The sequence below is a fragment of the Oryzias latipes genome, chromosome 10, assembly GCF_053564925.1.
Source record: "Oryzias latipes strain Hd-rR chromosome 10, Olatipes_Hd-rR_3.1".
NCBI lineage: Eukaryota > Metazoa > Chordata > Actinopteri > Beloniformes > Adrianichthyidae > Oryzias > Oryzias latipes.
Genome location: NC_136246.1, coordinates 33,548,504 through 33,569,451, shown reverse-complemented (window position 1 = coordinate 33,569,451; position 20,948 = coordinate 33,548,504). Strand labels below are relative to the sequence as shown.

General features: G+C 41.9%; 2 long non-coding RNA genes across 2 annotated transcripts in view; one reads left to right on the top strand and one right to left on the bottom strand.

The window, feature by feature from the left end:
* Nucleotides 1-20,948, top strand: part of LOC110015804 (uncharacterized) — a 144,917-nt gene that overhangs the window by 92,640 nt on the left and 31,329 nt on the right. The gene's annotated exons all lie outside the window — the stretch shown is intronic.
* Nucleotides 621-5,314, bottom strand: LOC144994782 (uncharacterized). Its single transcript, XR_013658428.1, has 3 exons — nt 4,029-5,314; nt 1,433-1,509; nt 621-1,345 (listed from the first exon to the last, which is right to left on the bottom strand). It is a non-coding gene; the product is annotated as an uncharacterized LOC144994782 (long non-coding RNA).

The following is a 20,948-nucleotide window of genomic DNA, read 5'->3' as shown; positions in this document are numbered from 1 at the left end:
AGCACACAAGTCTTGGTGGAAGCAGAGGAGGCGTGTGCACTCAGCATACTTTATCAACGTTGAATTTAAAGCCTCCAACTGCTCAGTCAGCGGGTTTGGGCGACGGCAGCAGGCGTGTTTGAGGAGCTCTGCGCTCAGCTGGCCTCCTTTTTCCTGCTACCTCAGCAGCCTGCAGACCAGAGCGCCCTCAAAGCATGCTGGGAGCCCGCCGCAGTCTGATTGACAGGTCCTTACAGCCGGAAGCGTCCAAATGTTTTTCTGTTATTTTTCTTCCGGTCTGTGTAGACACCACGAAGCAGAACTGATGACCGCAGCCGGCCGCTAACATCCATCGCCGCTTCTCCCCGGGAGGCGATTTGTTTGTCCCGCTGTGAGGTTATTGACAGGAGCAGCTTCACACGCTGACTGAGGACGCTGGTCCGTGGAGGAACATTACGCAGATCATTTCATACCGCAGATGAATAATTGTCCTCCCTGTGGGAAACCGTCCAAGATGAAACTAATGAGATCTTCCCTGAAATGCCCCATTTAGAACATTAGACTGAATCTTCAGCGCTGAAGGACTCTTCAGAAAACCCTGACAAGGAGTCCGACTCCAACCTCAACACACACACATCCAAGAAAAACCTTTCCCAGTTTATTAGTTACATGTTTGGAGTTGTTTTTTTCAATGCAATTAAATTACAAAACCAAAGAAGATGTATAAATACATAGATATATCAAACCTAGACAGGATATTTAGCCATGAATTAATTGGAACATGAAAGAAAACACCAATAAGATTCAAATATAATTAGGATCTCTCTCCCTCTTCTCTGATTTGTTTGGAGAGCTGGATTTAATCTCAGTTACCACATTGAGTTGGGATCATTACCAAAAACCAAGGAGAAACAAAAGCATGGAGATGCTTCTCCCAAGGGTCACAAGGACATGTCTGTAGATCTATCATCCACACATGGAAAACACAGGAGAACCTCAAGGGTTAGAACAACCAAAAAAAGCCCAAGAACACCTGGAGGTCATGAAGAAGGAGACGGAAAGACGGGCAGACCTCATTGGACTCAGTTCAGGTCAAAGGTCAAGATACAACAGTCAGAAAGAGACTTTTGGACAAATAGGGATCCATAAAACACTGCTGAGGAATATCTGGATGATCCACTAAACCTCTGGACTGATGGTCGGATGAGACACGAGAGGAACTGGAACCTAGAAGGAGAACGTCTCTAACACTTTGTGAGTTAGACATGGTGGTAGGAGTGTGATGGTTTGCAGCCTCAGGACCTGGATGGCTTGAGATCCTTGATGGAAACATGAATTCTACCAAGAAGAGTTCAACAAAGTTTACCTACAAACCAGATAAACACAAACACGTCCAAACTAAGATCAGTCAGGAATGAGAATCTAATTCTACTGTACTTTTGTTCATAGTCACCTTTACTTCTCATGTCTTTCTTGGATTATTTGCCTCGTCTTTGTCAGCTTTACATCGTCCATCAGTCTGTAGAGGACCTGTAATGATACCAACCATCCATGCTGAGCTCAGATATTCACCGAGGGGAAGACGAGCGACTGGGAAGTAAAGGAAGTCAGATAATGACAGCGGGAAAGAGAGATTTCTTTTCAGCCGTCAGTGTCTGGTTGCAGTTTCCACAGCGGTGAGTCACTGGGGTCTATTTTACACTTCAAGCAACTTGTCTCCTGCTGCTCTGATTTATCTGCTTGTTCAGCATGAATCCAGAAGGAGGCCTCCTGACTTCAGAGGGTTTTATCGCAGCAGAGGCGGTCCGAACGCTCAGAGGAAGCTCCTCACTTTTAATGAGTGAATATCTCTTCCTTCCCCTCTTACCATGTCGGGGGGAGGGGGGTATTCTTTCTACAGCGTCCTTCTTAAAAATGTCGGAGGTAATTATCTGTCCATCAGGTGTGTTGTACTCCTATTGGTTGCTGCTGCAAAAATCAGATCAAGCGCTGACCTTTTCTTTGCTTCTTTTCTTGCATTAAAAACCCAATGAGCAGCAGAGATTTGGAGCATCAGACGGCATTACGACTGTGACATTCATGTTCCTCAGAGCATGAACACTTCCTCTTTGATTCCCAAAGTTCACAGGCTCACATCTCTCTCGTTGGAGTCCTTTTCGCATTCAAGATTGCTTCAAATTGTAGTGTCAGCTACTCGTTCGCAGGTGTTGCTGACCATGTCCGTCCCCTTATGACCACAGTGTACCATCTTCTGATGGCTACTTCCAGCAGGATAAGGCGTCACGTCACAAAACTGAAATCATCCCAGTCTGGTTTCTTCAACATGACAATGAGTTCTCTGGACTCAAACGACCCAACAGAGGACCTTTGGGATGTGGTGGAACGGGAGATCGGCATCATGGATGTGCAGCCGACAAATCTGTGGCAACTGGGTGATGCTTTCATGTCAATGTGGACCAAACCCTCAGAGGAATGTTTCCAGAACCTTGTTGAATCAATGCCACCAAAGATTAAGGCGGTTCTGTAGGCAAACGGGGGTCCAACCCGGTACCAGCAAGGTGGACCTGATAGAGTGGACACTGAGTGTATATAAGCTGGATTCCTATTGGCCATGAAATAGTCCTCAGTTAAAAGATTCATTCCATCCAGTCAGTCAAGAAGGTGAAGGTGCCCAATGAAGTGTCCATTATCAGAAGTTATTGGACGACGCAGAGGCGTGAACCATCCAATGTGAAGCTACCGCTTGTTTTTGTAACAAGATGAAGCAAAAGTTTGTTTCAGAGAAACAAAGATCATAAATAGTTTTCTATATCGCTTTGATTGAAGAAATATCCATCATTAACTCTGATCAGTAAATGTGCATCAACAAACAACTGAACAATTTCCTTTATTGATTTGTAGTATAACTGTTTAAAAACACGTATTCACTTTGTATCGAGCAATAAGGCAAACTAGGTCATCTTGAACAATCAGGCTATTTGATCAGAACCTCTTTTTTAGGTATCTGTTATTACTCTTTGGTGGACACCCTGCAGCCAATCAGAATCGAGTATTCACCCACACCTGATGGACAGAGGTTGTGCTGAAGGCAAGAAGACCCCCCGGTTCAAGTCCCGGCTGGGGGGACCTGAACCAGAACACCAATGGGGGACCTTTCTATGTGGAGTTTGCATGTTCTCCCCCGTGCATGCGTCATAGGTTAATTGGTTGCTCTAAATTGTCCCTAGGTGGGAATGGCAGCGTGCATGGGTGTGTGATTTGTGTGGCCCTGTGACAGACTGGCGACCTGTCCAGGATGTCCCTTGCCTTTGCCCACAAGTGGCCGGGATAGGCTCCAGCAGCCCCGTGACCCTGAAACATGGGGGTGCAAAATCAAAGGCTGTGTCCGAATTCCCACCCTAACCCCTAACTACTGAAAAACTACATAGTGCGGCACTCTGCAGTGCCCTGGATTTTAAAAGCAATTTGGACACCATGCTCACTTTTTTGTTTGTTTTTTAATGGCGGATACAACGTCATTGATCTCATAAAGGTAAAATCTAATTGATATGAGCATTTTGTTATGATTATTTATGAATCCACTGTCTTCTGAAGATAAAAATGTTGATATTTTATTTTAAAAAAGACATTTAATACATTTTTTGGGGGAAAAATTGTTCCGACGCAATGCCTTGTGGTCTACATTTGCCGATCTGGTGAGCATTGATGCACGCTGGTTTTTCACAGAGACTTCTGGGAGATTTCTAGGACACTGGATTTTGGAATTGTAGATTGGGCAGCACTAGAAAATGGCAAACGCCCCATATGTAGTGCACTATATAGTGAGTAGGGAAGGAATTTGGACACAACCAAAGCAGGCATGTTCTTAGGAGGTCATGTGATGCGTCACAAAATGAGGGCTTTGGACTTTTACGTACAACACGCTTGAATCTTAAGTCAAAGAGACCAACAACAACTGGGAAAAGATTGAAATGGTCCGATAAGAGGCTTTCTCTTCACTGGACCCCCCCCTCCCTCACACACACACACACACACACACACACACTTACCAACAGAGTCTGGGATGTCCATTTATTGGCTGCTGATGTCCCGCATGGACGCCCCCCCCAACCAGACAAATCTGCTTGTCAAACAGACCATGATCTGTTTGTAGCTGCTCAGTTAAACAAATCCCTGCTGGCATCTTCACACTTCGTTATCCAAACGGAGGTTCAAGCCGCCTCACACACACGCACGCCTCCGCCCCCCGCCTCCCAGCCGCCACGCATCGGTGATGGGCAGGTCAGCCGCTGCAACTGCAATGAAGGACAACATCATTAAGCTCGATATCAGTGGCGGCTAAAGCAAACAGCCTGTCCGCCGTCATCAGGCTGATGCATTGGCAGTCACTGCCCAGAGGACATTTTAATTGTGTCCGGACACACGCGCAGACACACGAACACACACACTCCTGCACGCGTCTCCCAGGATGCCTCTGTATGTTGGTGTGACTCAGCTGAACAGTTTGCAGAGGAAAATCTTTGCATGTTGGCAGGTTGCTGTTTTTGTGTTATTGAGCGCTCGGGCACAAACAGGAAATGTTGACAGAGCTCAGCTCTCGCTAACCTTGAGAAGAGGAATTTTCCCATGGTGCATTTGGGCTGCTGGGTGAACAGAGCAGACTGAGTAGAATAAATCCTCAGCTCTTATTGAAGTTTTTCTAAGTGCTTAAGTCTTTGACCAAAGCAGTTTGTTTTTAATGGATTTTTTTCATAATTAAACTCGTCAGGAAATCTTTTTGTTAGTCGTTTAAAAGGAGAATCCACCGAGTCCAGCAAACACAAGACTTTACTCACCACATCCGTTCCTTATTATCAAAGGATTCTACTGATTCTACTTTGGTTTTCTCCGTTTTTCCAGATGTGTTCTTTCATTGGCGTTTAGTCCTTTGACCACAGACCACACTGCTCGATTTCTTCTTAAAGCTAGTTGTTTCCGTAGAATGATGTCAGATCCTGCCAGTTTTAAATTGGGAAATATAGAACAATGTGCATTATACAGAAGGACAAGACACTTAACAGGTTTAAGGCTGCATTCTGGCGTGGGGGCGTCCAGTTTCAATGAGACGTACAGACGCCATCTGAGGTCCTACTACGGGTTTTCAACATCAGGTTCAACGTAATTCTGTTGTGACAGCACAACATTCTGTTATGTCTGCATCAACCAATCAGGAACTAAGCTTTGGCCCATGACATGTTGATGATGGAATCAGCGGCTGAATTTCAAAACCAACATGGAGAAGAATCTCCTCCTGAACCTATGATGATTTTTTTTATTTGTATGAAGACAATAGTAAAAAGATCCTGTAGTTCTATTCTTATTCTTATTTTTCCCTCCTTGGTCTAATGCGGGACAGCTAGTCGTCAAACTGGGTCACAGACACAGAAGTACCGCGTCATTCAGACGCTGCTCCTGCAGCAGACGGTGAAACTCACCGTACTGGGAGAGTCTCTGAATGATGTATGAACCCAGACATGGAGAGAGGATTACCTACGCTATTCTAGAGCTCTTTAAAATAAGTAAACCTGATCTATCAACATCATCCGGGTCTTCGATGAGGTGAAAAACCTTTGACGGTAGCTCCTCCCACATGTGGGGGGAGTGGCAGGTGCATGAACACACCTTTGGACACGTGAACAGCAAAGTTGCCTCGTGTCAAAAGAGGCAGAGGACACAAATTACTGTTTGGTGTGAACATAACAATAGAAACTCGGACATAAAAGGGTTGCTGCTTTTAAATCTGAAACATTAGCATTTAGCATTAGCTTCATGTGTTTAGTTTCCTGTTCAAAGCTGTGGCGCCCCCTAAAGGTAGCAGCAAATAGTCAAAGAAGAAGTGAATAAAAAGCTAAAGTAAGAGTAAAAGCCAACGCTGCTCTGACATGGAGATTAGATGGGGTGGTCGTGGCGCAGAGGTAGAGCGTTCGACCTCTGGCAGCTTTAGTCCTTACCTTTAGTTCCTCTTTAAACCTTTTTTTGTGGATGTTGGAATGACTTTGACTTGTTTCCGCCTACAGCAGGTGGTTATTGAAATTAAAAGTAGAACGGTTTCATAGTAGTTCCAGAGGTTGATCCTCATGTCAGTCAAATGAAAAAGGTCTGTGTTAGGAAATGCTGATGGACGGATCAATACAGAGTTGTGTGATGTTGTTTATGGAGGCCTGAAAGCTGCTTTTCCCCGACTTTCTTCCTCATTCTGAAGGACTGATGTGCACTGACACACTGACACTGACTAAACGTTGGACAATGTACAAACCTCACTTCATGGGTTTGTACATTATCCAGCTGCAACAATGAAACAGGGGTGTTTGTTTTCTTTTAGCGTGTTAATAATTAAATAACTGAGCCGTAGAAATGTTTGAACACAATGAATTCCACCAGTTTTATCCTTTAAACCAGTGATTCTTAACGATGGGGCCGTGGCCTGAATGCAGCCTCCCACCACTAGGTGGCAGTGATGCGTCAGTCAGGTGTTGTAGCACGCGCCAATATGCAGTGTAGCTGAACCTAAAAAACAACTACTATGTGTCCAAATTCCCATCCTAACCCGTAAATACTAAAAAACTATATAACTTGGGACAATGTAGTGCTAATTAAGAGTGAGCCTTTCCCCCATTTCACCCAGACTGGAGTTGATCATGGCTAACAGGCCAAGTGTCTCAATAAGAGGTGAACATGAAGTAGGATTTGTAGCATGTTAAAAAAAAAACAGACTGTTGTTTTTAATTTGTGACAGATAATAAGGTAATATTTTAATTAGCACTTTATTTAAATGTAATTAACAGTTTATTCAATTTGAAACGTTTATTTTAAAAATGCCTGTTTTATTACCACAAAATTGTATTTATCAAAATGCCTTATAAATATTTTTGGAATTCTAGTTTGTGTTAAGCGAAACTGCCCTGGTTTTCCTGTTCCATGTGAAAATAAAATGTTTTTGAGATGATCACATTGTATCATATCAGGTATCAGGTTTTACTTTGATAAACCTTAAAAGGACTTGATTTGATTATTGAATAAAAATAAAACAAGACATGGATCAATTTAAATGAATATTTTAATATTTGAATGGGCTGCGAATCATTTTGTACTGGGAAAAATGGGCCCCGGTGTCAATAAGGTTCACGACCTCTGCTTCAAACCCACCCCCCAACAGAAAACAGCCGGTGTTCTGGACTCATTTCTGCTTCTGTGTGTTGGATTTGGGAAAAGGAGGTGCAAACTTGCAAAGCTTGATGCACAAAGTTTGCAGTAACATTTTTAAACTTCAGGCTGAATTTATAGGCAGATCTGGAAGGAGTTGTGGTCATTATCAGAGGTCCGTTGTGTCTCAGTTTCCTTCTTTGTCTGTTCCAGCACCTGCTTTCTCTTTGGCTGCTTTTTTTTGGAACAGCTAAATCGGATCCCCAACTACACCTCTACTCACCTTAACACCTGAGTCACAAAAAAGTCCCTCGTCCATCTTCAGCGGCTGTAGTCGGGTCTATTTGTTCAAGTAGAGCCCAGTTTTCCATTGATTTTCTATTTACTGCTGTTTGTGCCTGTTATTTATTGGGTAATTAGTCTTAGTAAATAACCAGAAATCCAGATTACATGAAAATAAGTTGCATGTTTTTACTGAGCAATGTTAGCTTCGTCTTAATTGGGATTGTCATAAATTCAGCACTAAGAGTCCAACTTTTAGCAAATGGCAGCTTGGTCATTAAAAAACAATTTGCAGTTTCAAAAAATGTGCAAGGGAGCTTTAAAAAGTCTGTTCATTTGGTTTTGCACATGCATGAACACGGATGAACATGTTTAATGACATGACTACAAGTGTAGATAAAACTCTAAAGTCAGATTACAAAAACTTCAACTTTATAGATTTAAGCTTTTCAAAAAGTGGACTGCAGTTTTACTAATACAAGGCTTTCTGAAGGGGGTCAGCTGGGGAGTGGGGGCCAGTGACATTGGTGTATTTTACATTTATATAGAACAAGAGCCTACTGTAAATATAATCATAGCATCAGCATAATTCCATCGTTATTTTCTACATCTTCCTTTAAAAACCCAACTAAAGGACAAATATGTCCGTTTAGCAGCTTTGTTCCCATTTCATGCTGTTCTGCTGCTTTTCATTTCACGCTCTACTTCAACCTATTTATTGGAGATCTGGAGGAGAGAGGAGGTGGTCATTACTAACGACATGCCCCCCACATATACGTTAAGTTATGGACCACCGCGTTGACTGTGTACGGCTGTGTCTGTTCCTGAGAGGAAACACAAAGCTACGTGGAACTGAAGAAAAAAGTGACTTTTCTTTAACCTGAAGGAAGAAGATAAAAGCTTCATCTCTGCTTTATTATTATTTATAAACATAAATCATAAATTATTTATCAACATAAATCATGATAAATTGGACAGAGACACCAATATGTTCCTAAAAAAGCCCAAGCGCACCCCCCCCCCCCCCCCCCCCCCCCCCCTACATGGTTCTTTACTGTTGTCCATATTCAGGATTTTTCTTGGGTCGGTTTCCCTGACATACAAGTTCTGACTCGTCTCCTATTGAGACAACTTTCAGAATGATTTAGATTGACTTTTATTGAAATAAACTGTTTAAGTGTATGGGAATGATGTGTTAGCTTTAAGTTCATGTATTGCAAGTCATATCGTCATCGCACTGTTGGTCACTGATGTCGCTAGTTGTCTTCACACTGTGCAGCCCTGTTCCTCAGTGTTCGCTGAAAAGGTCGTGTCAGATCAAGAACACAAATGATAACGTTTGATTTTTAAAAAGGGAACTTTTAGAATCATGCATTACCTGCTGCTAATTAGCCACCATGTTGGTTGTTGCGTCACATGTATAAAAGGCTGATGTGTCACTAAGTTCTGGTCAGAACCATCGAATGGATCAGAATGGACAGTGTTTGTGACGTCACCCATAGAAAATGTTTTATTCCGGCTCCAACCAAATTAAGTCAAGTCAGTTGCCATCGTGTATTGATAATCGATACACACGCTGCCAGACGTCGCCAGTAAACATCGATTGGTCTGAGTCGATGTTTTTATCTCAACATTTTTCACCAATCGGGGGGGGGCGGGGCTTGTTGGAAGGACACACTCCTTCTACTCAAAACCGAGCTATACTAAATCCGTCAAAGGTTTTGAATGTTGGACTTGGGGGGCCAGCAGGTTCCTCCTACCCATCGAGGCATCTGATTGGTCAGTTTATAACTTAAAAAGGTATAAAAAGATTATTAAGAACATTTAAAAAAGTAGCAGAGCAAGAATGGTTACTAAGTAAAAAATAGTTGGATGCATCCCAAAGTGCTGGACAAATAGTACTTTGTGTTTTGATGATGTACACACTCAAATGAACTCTAATCCATAATTTATATAATATAACCAATTTACATATGATAAGGAATTTAATTTATTGCATAAAAAAGAGAACCTAGAACAGAGCCCTGAGGATCTCCACATGTCAGTTCCCTAAACCTTTACATTGAGATGCCAATGTGAAGACAGTATCAAGCAGAAGAGATGAGGGTTTGATCCTTTTAACCCTTGTGCTATCCTAGGCACTTTACCATTGGGAGTTGGGTCATCTAGACCCACTAGACAGTGCTCTGAACCTTTTTTCTTCAATGATTTGTGATCTTCACTGGTGTCCATGGATTACATGAAATCTTTCCACCTTTGTCATGGTAGGGAGAACACGTCAATAGAAGGATCGGGTCATCTGGACCCCATAGGATCGCACAAGGGTTAACAGAATTTAAACGTCATCCAGAGTAACTGAGGACAAAGTGGAACCCTGTGAACAAGATGACGGATCTGAGGATGGGAGACAAAAGTTTGAAAGTCGGATATCGGAGTCGGTTTCACGAACTTTACAATTCTGTCTGGTTGATGGTGTCTTGTGTACGCTGAGGTTCTAAATTAGTACACCACTTTTATAGGGTTATCACTATATTTACTAAAACTTAGATTGTAATGTGAGGATTTCAGAGGTTGCATTATCTGCATTTATTTCATTTTCTAAAAAATAGCTTGAAATTGTTTAAGAAAAAAAAATACTGGAGCATAAATGTGTAGTTTCCTTGAATACATCCTAGAAGCTGTTTATGAAAAAATGAACACTTTATTTATCATGTCTGTTGAATGTTTTGGCCTTCAGCTTTCGGATAAACTTTTGGAAAATGTTCTGCTGAAGTTTAAAAAGCCCCCCCCCCCCAAAAGCCCCCCCCCCCCCCCCCCCCCCCCCCCCCCAGTGGGCCAACTGGAATCAGACCGTTGGATCTGAAATAATTCTGGAGGAGTTTAGCGTGCAAACTGAACGTTTTTACGACCTTCAGCGTCTGCCTATGAACTTTGACAGCTGCTGTCGACTCCAACGGGAGATTTTTTTCTTTTCCTTTAAATTAAATCTGGCTAAAAGCCTCCAGCAGGGGGGGGGGGGTATATTTTATATTTTACTCGCGGTTTAAAATCTGCCGCACTTGCTTTCTATTACATTTACAAATATTGAGCACATGCATAATTTAACCTCCCACCCACATCCAAAATGCTGCAATCACCTTCATTATTTATTTTAAGCGCACTTGAATAATTTATCCCCGCGTGTATGAAAGCCATCGGAACAGACTGCAGCTCACTTCATTAGCAGAGCTGCCAGCCTGCTCAGGTTCCCCGGTATTAGACTGAGCCTTAGCTGGGATCAGACCACACACACACACTCTCCTTATTTATGGCGGTCTAATGAGGAAGGAGCGAGGCGTGCACGCAGACCCTCCCCTGTGATTATTTAAAGTGAGAGCGGATCCACACCGGCCCGTGACGCCGCGGCCCACATCAGGGACGGACCGGCGGGGATGACCAGCGCGCAGATCGATACTGGATCAAGCTGTTATGTCCACTTAGAGCTGATATCATAAAAATAATGGATTCAGGTTCTGATTCAGGCTTGATTTATGGCGCTGCTGCTTTAAACGTGCCGCTTAAAAAATGAGACTTTTTATAATAAATGCTTTCCAGAGTGCTGCAGATCAATTGTACTCTGAGAATGATTAAGACAGATGTTTTCTCTGTCCGCGGCCCAGTCGATGCTGCAGACTTATGCACTTTAACATCTCCGGTGCCAGCAAAAGAGGTCTTGTGCAGGAGAAGATGGATGAAGTGGTTTTTATTTTGAGTGTTACTTAAGGACAAAGGGGAAAAAAGAAAGAGGCATTGGTTTGTGTTTGGCTGTCTGGACGCTCTGACACACAATCTAATTTATGGAACCTCAAACAGAAAAAGCAACGACAGAAAAAATGCAATATACCTTTTTAACAGCAGTGTTATTGTAGATGCTGGCTTTTCTTCTGCAGGCCAACGCAAGAAATGCTCAGAAGAACGAAGTATAACGTCTTTGTTCATTTACTCATTCCAAACACAGTATTTAAGTTTCAAATAGTCAACAACTACAACCAGTTTTATTCCTAATAAGAAAGAGGAATCCCAAACCATAATATGTCCTCCACCGTGCTCTGCTGGTGGAGTCATGGGTCGTTCCTCCATGTAGGAGTCGTTAGTTTCCTCTGATTTAAACAGACTCCTGACTTTGCCGTGAAGGAGAAGTTCACGCCTACATGCTAGCAGCGCTGAAAACATCTAGCTAGCGGTTTCTCTCAGTGGTTTTAGAGATAGAAATCGTTCATGTTCCTCCTATCAAGGCGTGAAATAGCCTGATGTTAAGATCTAAATTCACCTGCAGGATTACACCTTCAGACTCCAATGACTGTTGGCTTCATTTAACGTCCCAATCTGATCTTCTGATCTATTTTCAAAGTGATCCCAGTGGTCTTTTTATCAGGATGATGCAGTTTTAGACCAAAATCCAGTATCAGAGCGGGTTTTTAACCATTTGAGTCACAGCAGATACAGAAAATGTTCCCATGAGTTCTGTAGATTTCTTGTGCTTCTGAAAAGGTCTGTGATAAGAAACATTATTTTTGTCCTCTTTTAGTTATGGACCCTTCTTCTCTTTTCTCTTTAGACAAAGAACAAATGGAAAACGAGGCTAAACGATAAGAAATTTGACTTTTGCTTTTATCACAACATTTTGTCATATATATATAAACACTTATTTTGCTTCATAAAATCATAAATTAGCTTTTTTATTTTTTTCTAATTTTCTACCCGGGTTAAGACCACGACTCCTTTATTATTAACACCATGATAAGTGTAACAACTGTAGGCTAGATACAGTTACTTTCCAGCATGAGGATTAGTGTGTTTATGTCAAGACTATTACGATAAAAGACTTTAGCAGACCTGTTTTCCCTTCATCCTGATCTGGAGACACGAGTTGCTGCATAAAACTTAACCCGGGACAAACCATGGGGTCAAATTTGACAGCTGTTTTTATTATTTTCTTATTTTTTGGCCGATTGTAATGTTGTAAGGCTGCCACCCAAAATGAACAAGCAATAAACAAATGGTCACATTAACTGAACAGTAAATAGTTGTTGTGTTCTCCAGGGTTAAAATTAGACATATTTGGTCCAATCAGGATGAAGTTTCACAAAATGAAAGCCCTGCCCTAAACAAATTGAGCCTTTATTTAATGGCGTTAGTTATGCATCTGTATCATGTTAGTAAAACTGAAAAAATGTATGACGAGAGAGATAAAAATCACAGCACATTTCTATTAGCCTCAAAAGATGTACAATGATACTAATATTTGTATTTGTTCTTAGAAAGTTTAATTTCAGACCTTTTTTAGGCCAAAGAATAGCTCTATCAATGACCGACACACTGATTATTGTACCGGAAAAACAACTTAAAATAAAATATAAAATAAATGTTTTGCCTGCTTGAGTGTGACATCGCCCATATTCTAACGTCACCAAACCGGGATGTCATACTGCATGATGATGCTGATCTGAGTCCAAAGTAATAGTGCACAATTGAGCGAAGACGGCAGTGATTTCCAGAAGCTGAATCTTTCTCCACAGCGGCTTTCATCTGTAATTAAAGGAACAATATCATATCTAAAGACACGGCACATAAACCCAAGCTCTCCGCCTATCTCCACTACGAAGATCTGACCCCCCCCCCCTGCCGTCTTCATCGCCTCATGAATAACCCCATTATTTGACTAAATGGAAAAAGAATTTAAAAAAAGATTATTACAGCGTGCCATAATGGTTTGCCAAAATCTCGTTTGAGACATGGAGCCTCGCTCTTTATCCCGGCCGACGCCACCACGAGCGCACTGAAGCAGCAGATTTAATTTATGGCGAGTTATTAGACGTTATCGGGCCGGGGATCCTGCCATCGAACGAGGGGGGGGGGGGGAACAGCTGTCCCTGTGCCCCCCACCCCCACCCCCCAAAAGCAGACAGCTCTGCCTGATGGGAGGAGCCGGGAGTTCCGGTTTCACCTCATTGTCGTTTGTGGACGCTGCATTTTCTAATTTATTTCCTTTTATCCATTGGGTGGGGGCATGGATTTGGATGTTTGTGCTTGATGGGGGTTTGTTCAGGCTGGGGGAGGGGGGGGGGGGCATCACTCTCCCAGGAACTCATTTATCTGTGAATGTGGAATGAAGCTTCACGAGGGCTTTTTACTGTTCTGCACAGAAATTCCCCATAACAAAAGATTCCTGCTGCCAAAACGCGGCGCCCAGCCTCACACACTGAAACATATTGATAACTCGAAGAATAAAGCAATTTATTTTTTATCGGCTTCATATTGCACCCGGAGCAATGGACCATGAGGGAAATTTACTCTTCCAGCCCTCCTCTGCAGCACGCCGGCGTCCTCACTTCTCCACTTCCTGCGGCTGCCATATTTGCTCTGTAAAATCACTCCTAATGTATCAATTGTTCTGATCTGCCTCTGCTGGAGTGTGAACAAACAAATTGGATTGTGCCCCCCCTTTCCACAAATAGCTTCCCCCCCTTATCCTCCCCTGCCTGGTCTGCAGAGGCTGTTCTCCACATGTTTTCATGGAACATCTCAATCCATGCAATTTCTGCGGCACACACACACACATACACACACACACCCACACTCACACTGGGAGACCTGTAAAACCATTTCCCAAGGTCAGAACAAATGGCCAGACTGTAGTGGTGTAATGATAAAAGCACTCAGTGCAGCAAACGCTAAGTGCATTTACAAAAAGACAAAAATGGCCTCTCCATCCCTGCTGTGAGTCACTCCTTCAGTCTGCAGGGAGAAGCCCAACCTCTTCATAAAGATTCCTGGCTTTTATCTCCACACAATGCGCCTCACCGCCGCTTTTCAGCGTAAAGGCGGGAATGTGGTGCGTTTGAGCTTTTTTTGGGTCTGCAACCAGAGACTCGGCCCCGAGAGCCGGTCAGGATGTGGGTCTGTGTCATTCTCGGTGCAGATAAACACAATGGACGATGTTTATTTATGCAGCACTTTCTACATAATCAAATGCTTCACAAGAATCAAAGACATCAAACCGAAACCCAAAACACACACAGATCAGAACACCCAACACTGACTGGACTCGCCAAGAGTGAAGATAAAATATATAGTGAAGGATGTCTTGGAAACAAACAAAAGTTATACCTCTTCACAAAGGAGGCAATTCTAATGACATGAGCAATTATAGACCAATCTCATTCATTAATAGTATTGTCAAAGTATATGAAAAAATAATCTTCAATCAACTTTTGGAATATGGAACACTTAATAACATTTCATCTCCTTTCCAATCCGGTTTTCGAAAGCACTTCTTAACTACTTCAGCCTTGTAAAAAATTACCAATGATATTTTCTCTGGTTTTGATAATAACATGTTAACTGGCGCCTTATTTATCGATCTTACCAAAGCTTTTGACATGGTAGATCACTATCTGTTATTGGACAAACTTCATTCCATTGGCCCTGATAGATCCTCACTCCTTTGGTTCAACTCATACCTTCATCATCGTCAGCAGTGTGTGCTTTTTAATGGCAGCTATTCCAACTTTCTAAGCGTAGACAAAGGCGTTCCACAAGGTTCCTCACTTGGTCCCCTTTTATTTTCAATTTTCATTAATGACCTTCCAACTAAATGCATTGACAGCAAGATTCAACTCTATGCTGATGATACTGTAATTTACTCATCTAAATCTGATATTATTGACATTCAGCACTCAATTCAACATGATTTTAATTCTGTTCAATTGTGGTCACAATCTAATAAGCTTCTACTCAACACATCAAAATCCTATTTTATGTTGTTTCAAAAAAGATTACGTCCTGTAGCTGCAAATTAAATAAATTTAACTTAAATGGCCATGTTACATATTTCAGCAATAGAACAATTCAAATACCTTGGTTTTTGGCTTGACTCCTTACTCTCTTTTGGTGCTTATATACAGTCCATTGTCCATACAATTTCTTATCGTTTAAAATTACTTTATCAATCCATTTTTTTTAGTTTCTCAGTCAGGAAGGAAATTATCTCACAACTGATCATCCCGACTTTAGATTATAATGACATAATATATCAAACACCAATCTCACCAACCTCCGACCACTGAATGTTGTTTATAACAGTTTGTGTAGGTTTATTCTCCGTTGTCCGTTTAGAACTGACCACTGTCTAATGTTTCAGCAACTGTCCTGGCTTCCCCTCTCCTCCCAACGTCAACTTCACTGGCTATTGTACATCTTCAAATGTATTAACCTCAGTTACCCAGAATAACTCAAACAATATCTAACTCCTTTTCAGTCTTCTTATAATTTACGTCATGCAGATCAAATCTTTTTTGTTGTTCCAAGAGTCAAAAAAGAAATCGGAAAATATTCATTTTATTACAACGTAATAAAATGGAACTATCTTCCTCCATCTATTCGTTCTTTAACCTCATTCTTTGCATTTAAAAATGCCTGTTTAGAACATCTTCAACACTCATGCAACACTCATTTTTGATTGAATTTGATTTCTTTCCTGCCTTTTTAATCCCTTCACCGTAAACTAACTGCTATGAAGTGTAATAAATGTCTGTGTGTGTTTGTTGTCTTGTACATTTTAAGTTCTTCATTATGTTTTTGATATATGTAAACCTTACTCAACTGTATCTGTCGGTATTTGCTTGTTTTGTTGTATGTCAAGGACCCCCTTGAAAACGAGATGACACATTTCAAGGGGCTTACCCTACAAACAAATACATTGGAAAAAATGTCCAGATCTCATCACGGGATCGGAAATCAACCCTGATCACGTGGTTGATGACTCGATCGACATGGGATGTTGTCTGCTGATCAATGATCAGATATTTAATTTATTCTTAGCAGAGCTTCATAGCAGATATATAATTGCTAGAATTCTGCATACCATGAATGCATCACCACATTTAATTGCCGTAAAGCGCAGCAAAACACAGCATCAGTTCCAGAATGAGGCGCCTAAAAAAATGGCGGTCAAGTTAGCGGAGATCTTCACAGATTCAGATTTCCGAAATCAATAACTCTTTTAATACACATTTTAAACTGACAGCCAGTGTCTACATTGGGTTTTCCTAATGCAAACAACCAACAAATGAATTTCAGCGGCATAAAGATCATGCTTTTGTATCTTTTTAAGGAGAACCAGCTCTCCGTGTTGCCGACAGACACAGCTGCAGAGCGTCTGCTAAGGGTGCTAATTCTAGCTGTTGGTAAAAGAGGTTTAACCCCTTAAGACCCGAGCTCTTCTTTGATGTGCCTTTTTGTTTCTCTGACAGAGCACCGGCTAAGGAAATTAACTACTGCAGTAATAAAAGCACCATGTCAAACAACACCCCAAGATTTTTGAGACTCGACTGAAAATAGAAGCTCACAGAACCCAGGCGTTGTCTGATAAAAGGAATCTTATTTTCAGGGGCAAAAATCAGTCTCTGTCTGGATGTTTATGAATAAGTGATTGTTACACAGCCGTGTTTTCATTCTTTTTTAAACAATCCAACAAATTATTAGTTCAAATCATTTTCAGGGAACGAACAGTAAAGCTGCATGTCGTCTGCATAGAAATGATAGGAAATAGAGCTGAACTGGTTGATAAGTCTACCAAGAGGAGACATGTAGAAAACAAATTAGAAAGGGCCCAACACAGAACCATGAAGAACATCACACGAAGAATGAACACCCATTTAATTGGTTTGGTTTTTACCTTCAACAGCATTTCTAACAGAGAAGTGTTTTGTAAATACACGACTAGAAACTGACCAACCTTTGTTACATTTAAAAGATTCTCCTCATCAAAGTAGCTGTGAATGTCATAAGTTCCCGCCACATCAAAGCCTGACGACTAAACCTGCTGAGTCTGAAATCACCTCAACACGCCTTCTGACAAAGTGAGGCAGCTGAGAGAGAAAAATATCACCTTAAGAAACCCAAGGACAGATGAGGAACAGACATGTTTGAGTCTGAAAGGGTCGTGAAGATGTTTCTGAAGCACTGAGACTCCAGAGGACCTCATTAAGATCCTTGATCCACACATGAAGAAAACCAGAGGAGAATCTTCACAGGAGCCAGAGGACTCATCCAGGAGGACTCATCCAGGAGGTACTGAAGGAAGCAGAAGGAACATTTGGATGATCCAATAAAAATCTGGACTGATGTTGTGATGACATCTAAGAGGAACTTTCTGGAAGGAGAACATCCACAAACATCTGGACTCAAACCAGAGGTGAAAGTAAGCCGGAACGGTCCGGAGCGGCGTTCCGTTAAAAGATTTCGAGACGGAACGCCGTTCGGGAGGAGATCCGCTGTGTTCCTGTTTTCACTTCATAACACATGACAGTAGCATTTTTTTATTTGGCGTATCAACCGATAAAATGCTCTGGATCTCTTTCCCGGTCTGCCTCGTAGCTTTCGCTCTCGCTTCCGTAAACAAGCCTAATGCGCATGCGTGGAAACGTGGTACGTTTGATTTTTTGTTGGGGGACATTCAATTCGATCAGCCAACTGAGCATTAATGTTTATGCCACACGGAGGAGCAACGGGACGCGAAAAACAATAAATGAATCAAACTTCACGTCACTAATGTGATTGGTCAGTTTAAATTCAATATAAATTTAGTTCACGATAGACAAAGGAAATCTTGATATGGAAAAATAACGCAGCACGTTATTTAAAAGAAAAAGCAAAAAAAGAAGAGCATGCAGAGAAAAATAAATCAGATATTTAAGAGGAAATTCCAAAGTGAGGATGAAGATGTGCAGACGAACACTTCTGAAGGAGAGGATGAAAAAGTGAAAAGTCGAAATGCAAATTGCATTGAAGAACCCACTGAGACACCAGGGCCATCAAGCTCAGGTGACCCTTTTGTATTGCCAGAGTATCCTTCAATCTGGACAAAAGAACAGTATGAACAGTTTAAAGAGAAAAATGAATGGATATTTGCCAAAAACGGAATGCTTGGCTGCCAAAAATGCCACACTGTAAAAGATCTCGGTGTTGCCTCATCTCGGGGGGTAAATATTGCACCTAACTGGGTAGCAGGAAAGATATGCCCATCTGGACACACAAGAGATGTTCAGCTGTCGTCATTGAGAAAAAAAATACATGAGCACAAAAACTCAGCAGCTCACAAAGAAGTTGTGAAAATTTTAGAGACAGCGAAAAAAGACACTCTTGTAAACATGAATACCAAGAGTCAAGATTTTGCCTTTGAGACAACTGCCAGGGTCTTCAGGACAGCCTATTACGTGGCCAAGTACAATAAACCATTCACTGACTTTGAAAGTTTGATTGATCTACAGGAGACCAACTCAATCAACATGGGGAGATTTTACACAGCAAAACTGTGTGTGTTGATATTGTGGATCACGTGGCTTCACAAATGAAGAAAGAAATTATGACAAAAATTATACAAAATAGGAGCAAGATAACAGTATTGGCTGATGAATCAACTAATGTTGGTAACAAATCAACGCTCATTGTTTTTGTGAAAGCAAGTGTAGATGGAGCTATGGAACCTATTGCTGTTCCCTTGGACCTTGTGGACCTGGACAGCCTATGTGCTGCCCACATCAAAGAAAAACTCATAAACTGCCTGTTAAAAAATGGTTTTACCATGCAGTTGCTGCAAGAACTACTGATAGGATTTTGCAGTGATGGGGCCAGCGTGATGTTAGGGGTGAAGTCAGGAGTTGGAAAGTTGCTGAAAGACGACTTTCCATCTATTGTTCTCTGGCACTGTTTGAATCACAGACTGGAGCTTGCTGTAGACCAGGCACTTGATAAAACAGGGGGGACAAAAGATTTCCAGGCCTTCCTTGACTCCCTTTATTCACTTTACAGCCAATCACCCAAGAACATGAGAGAGCTCAGTGAGTGTGCGCACAATCTGCACATCACCCTTAAAAGGATTGGTAGAGTATTCAGCGTTCGCTGGGTGGCTTCATCCTGGAGGGCAGTCAATGCAGTGTGGCAGTCATATTCAGCCTTGGCACAACATTTCCAGAAAGCATCAGAGGACAACAGCAGAGAGAGAGCCAAGTTCAGTGGTCTGCTGTCTAAGTTGTGCACTGTTCATTTTCTCAAAAGTCTGGCACTGATGGTGGATGTTCTCACTGAACTAAAAAACTTGTCTGAAATTCTCCAGAACAGAAAAACTACTATTCCAAAGGCCCATGAGCTCATGACCAACTACCTGAAGCGCATTGAGAGCCTGAAAACATACCCAGGAAAACACACTGTTGAAGCAGAGCAGGCCGAGCAGAAGATGGAATTTAATGGACATCAGTTAAAGGTGGGCAGGTCTCCCACCATTGACTCTGCTCTCTTCATAACTGCAGTGGTGGAGAGCATGAAGGAAAGACTGTTTACAACAACAGCCAACAAAGCACAAAGTAGCGTGACAGCTGACCGCAAGGAGGTTTACAACAGGCTTATCAATCAGATGGCAGTCCTTCACCCAGAAAACTGGGATCAAGACAATCCTCGATTTGGAGAAGAGGAAGTCAGAACTTTGTGTGAACGTCTCAACATCGATGAGGCCCATCCTGGGTACGTTGAGTTCAAGGCTAGTGGAGGGAGAAGCATTCCTCCTCCATTAAAAAAATTACTTCTGGCAGTAGACACACTCTCAGCCAGTAATGCAGATTGTGAAAGAGGGTTTAGTACCATGAATAACATAATGACTGACCTCAGAGGCACCATGACGACAAAAAATGTCTCAAACCTCCTGTTCATCAGCTCATTTGGACCTCCCTTTATGAAGTGGGATCCAATGCCATACGTCAAAACCTGGCTAGGAAAAGGCAGGAGACCAGCGCACACAACAAGTGGCATGGCCCGCAGATCCCCTAAAACTGATGAGGAATATTACCAGCCTCTTTGGGACATTATGACTTAGTTCAACTAATTAAGGATGACTCAAGTTCTGATCAATTCGGATGTTCACATTTTTCATGTTCTGAAAAATTCACAATGTTCAATTAAAGATTGTTTCACAAAAACACCTTGTCTACACACGTTATTTATGTATAAAATTTGATATCAAGTGCATTTATTTCCTTTAACTGCTTTAAAAAATATATATTTGGAAATAATTTGTCATAGTACCGGCAAAAGAAAAATTCTACTTTCACCCCTGACTCAAACCAACACAGCACCAACCTGGAGGAGAACTTTGACCTGGGCTGGTCAAAAACTGGATTTAAGTCGCTAATGCCGGAAGGTATTTTTTTAGTTGAAACAAGAACACTGGCTCTAAATTCATGCACAGACATTCAAAATTGCATTGGTATGACCATTCTTTTATGCCCTGATCCTGCATTTCCATTTACCGTCTTCTGTGAGATACTGCAAAAAGACGGTAAAATCTGGTTAGTGTAAACTCGAACAAATCAGCCGTTTGGACTGTGGCGGTGTGGATGAGCTCCACCAGCGGCTGACGAGCCTCATAAAGTCAGGACAGGTTGTTGACAAGCAATCTTATATGAGTTCAT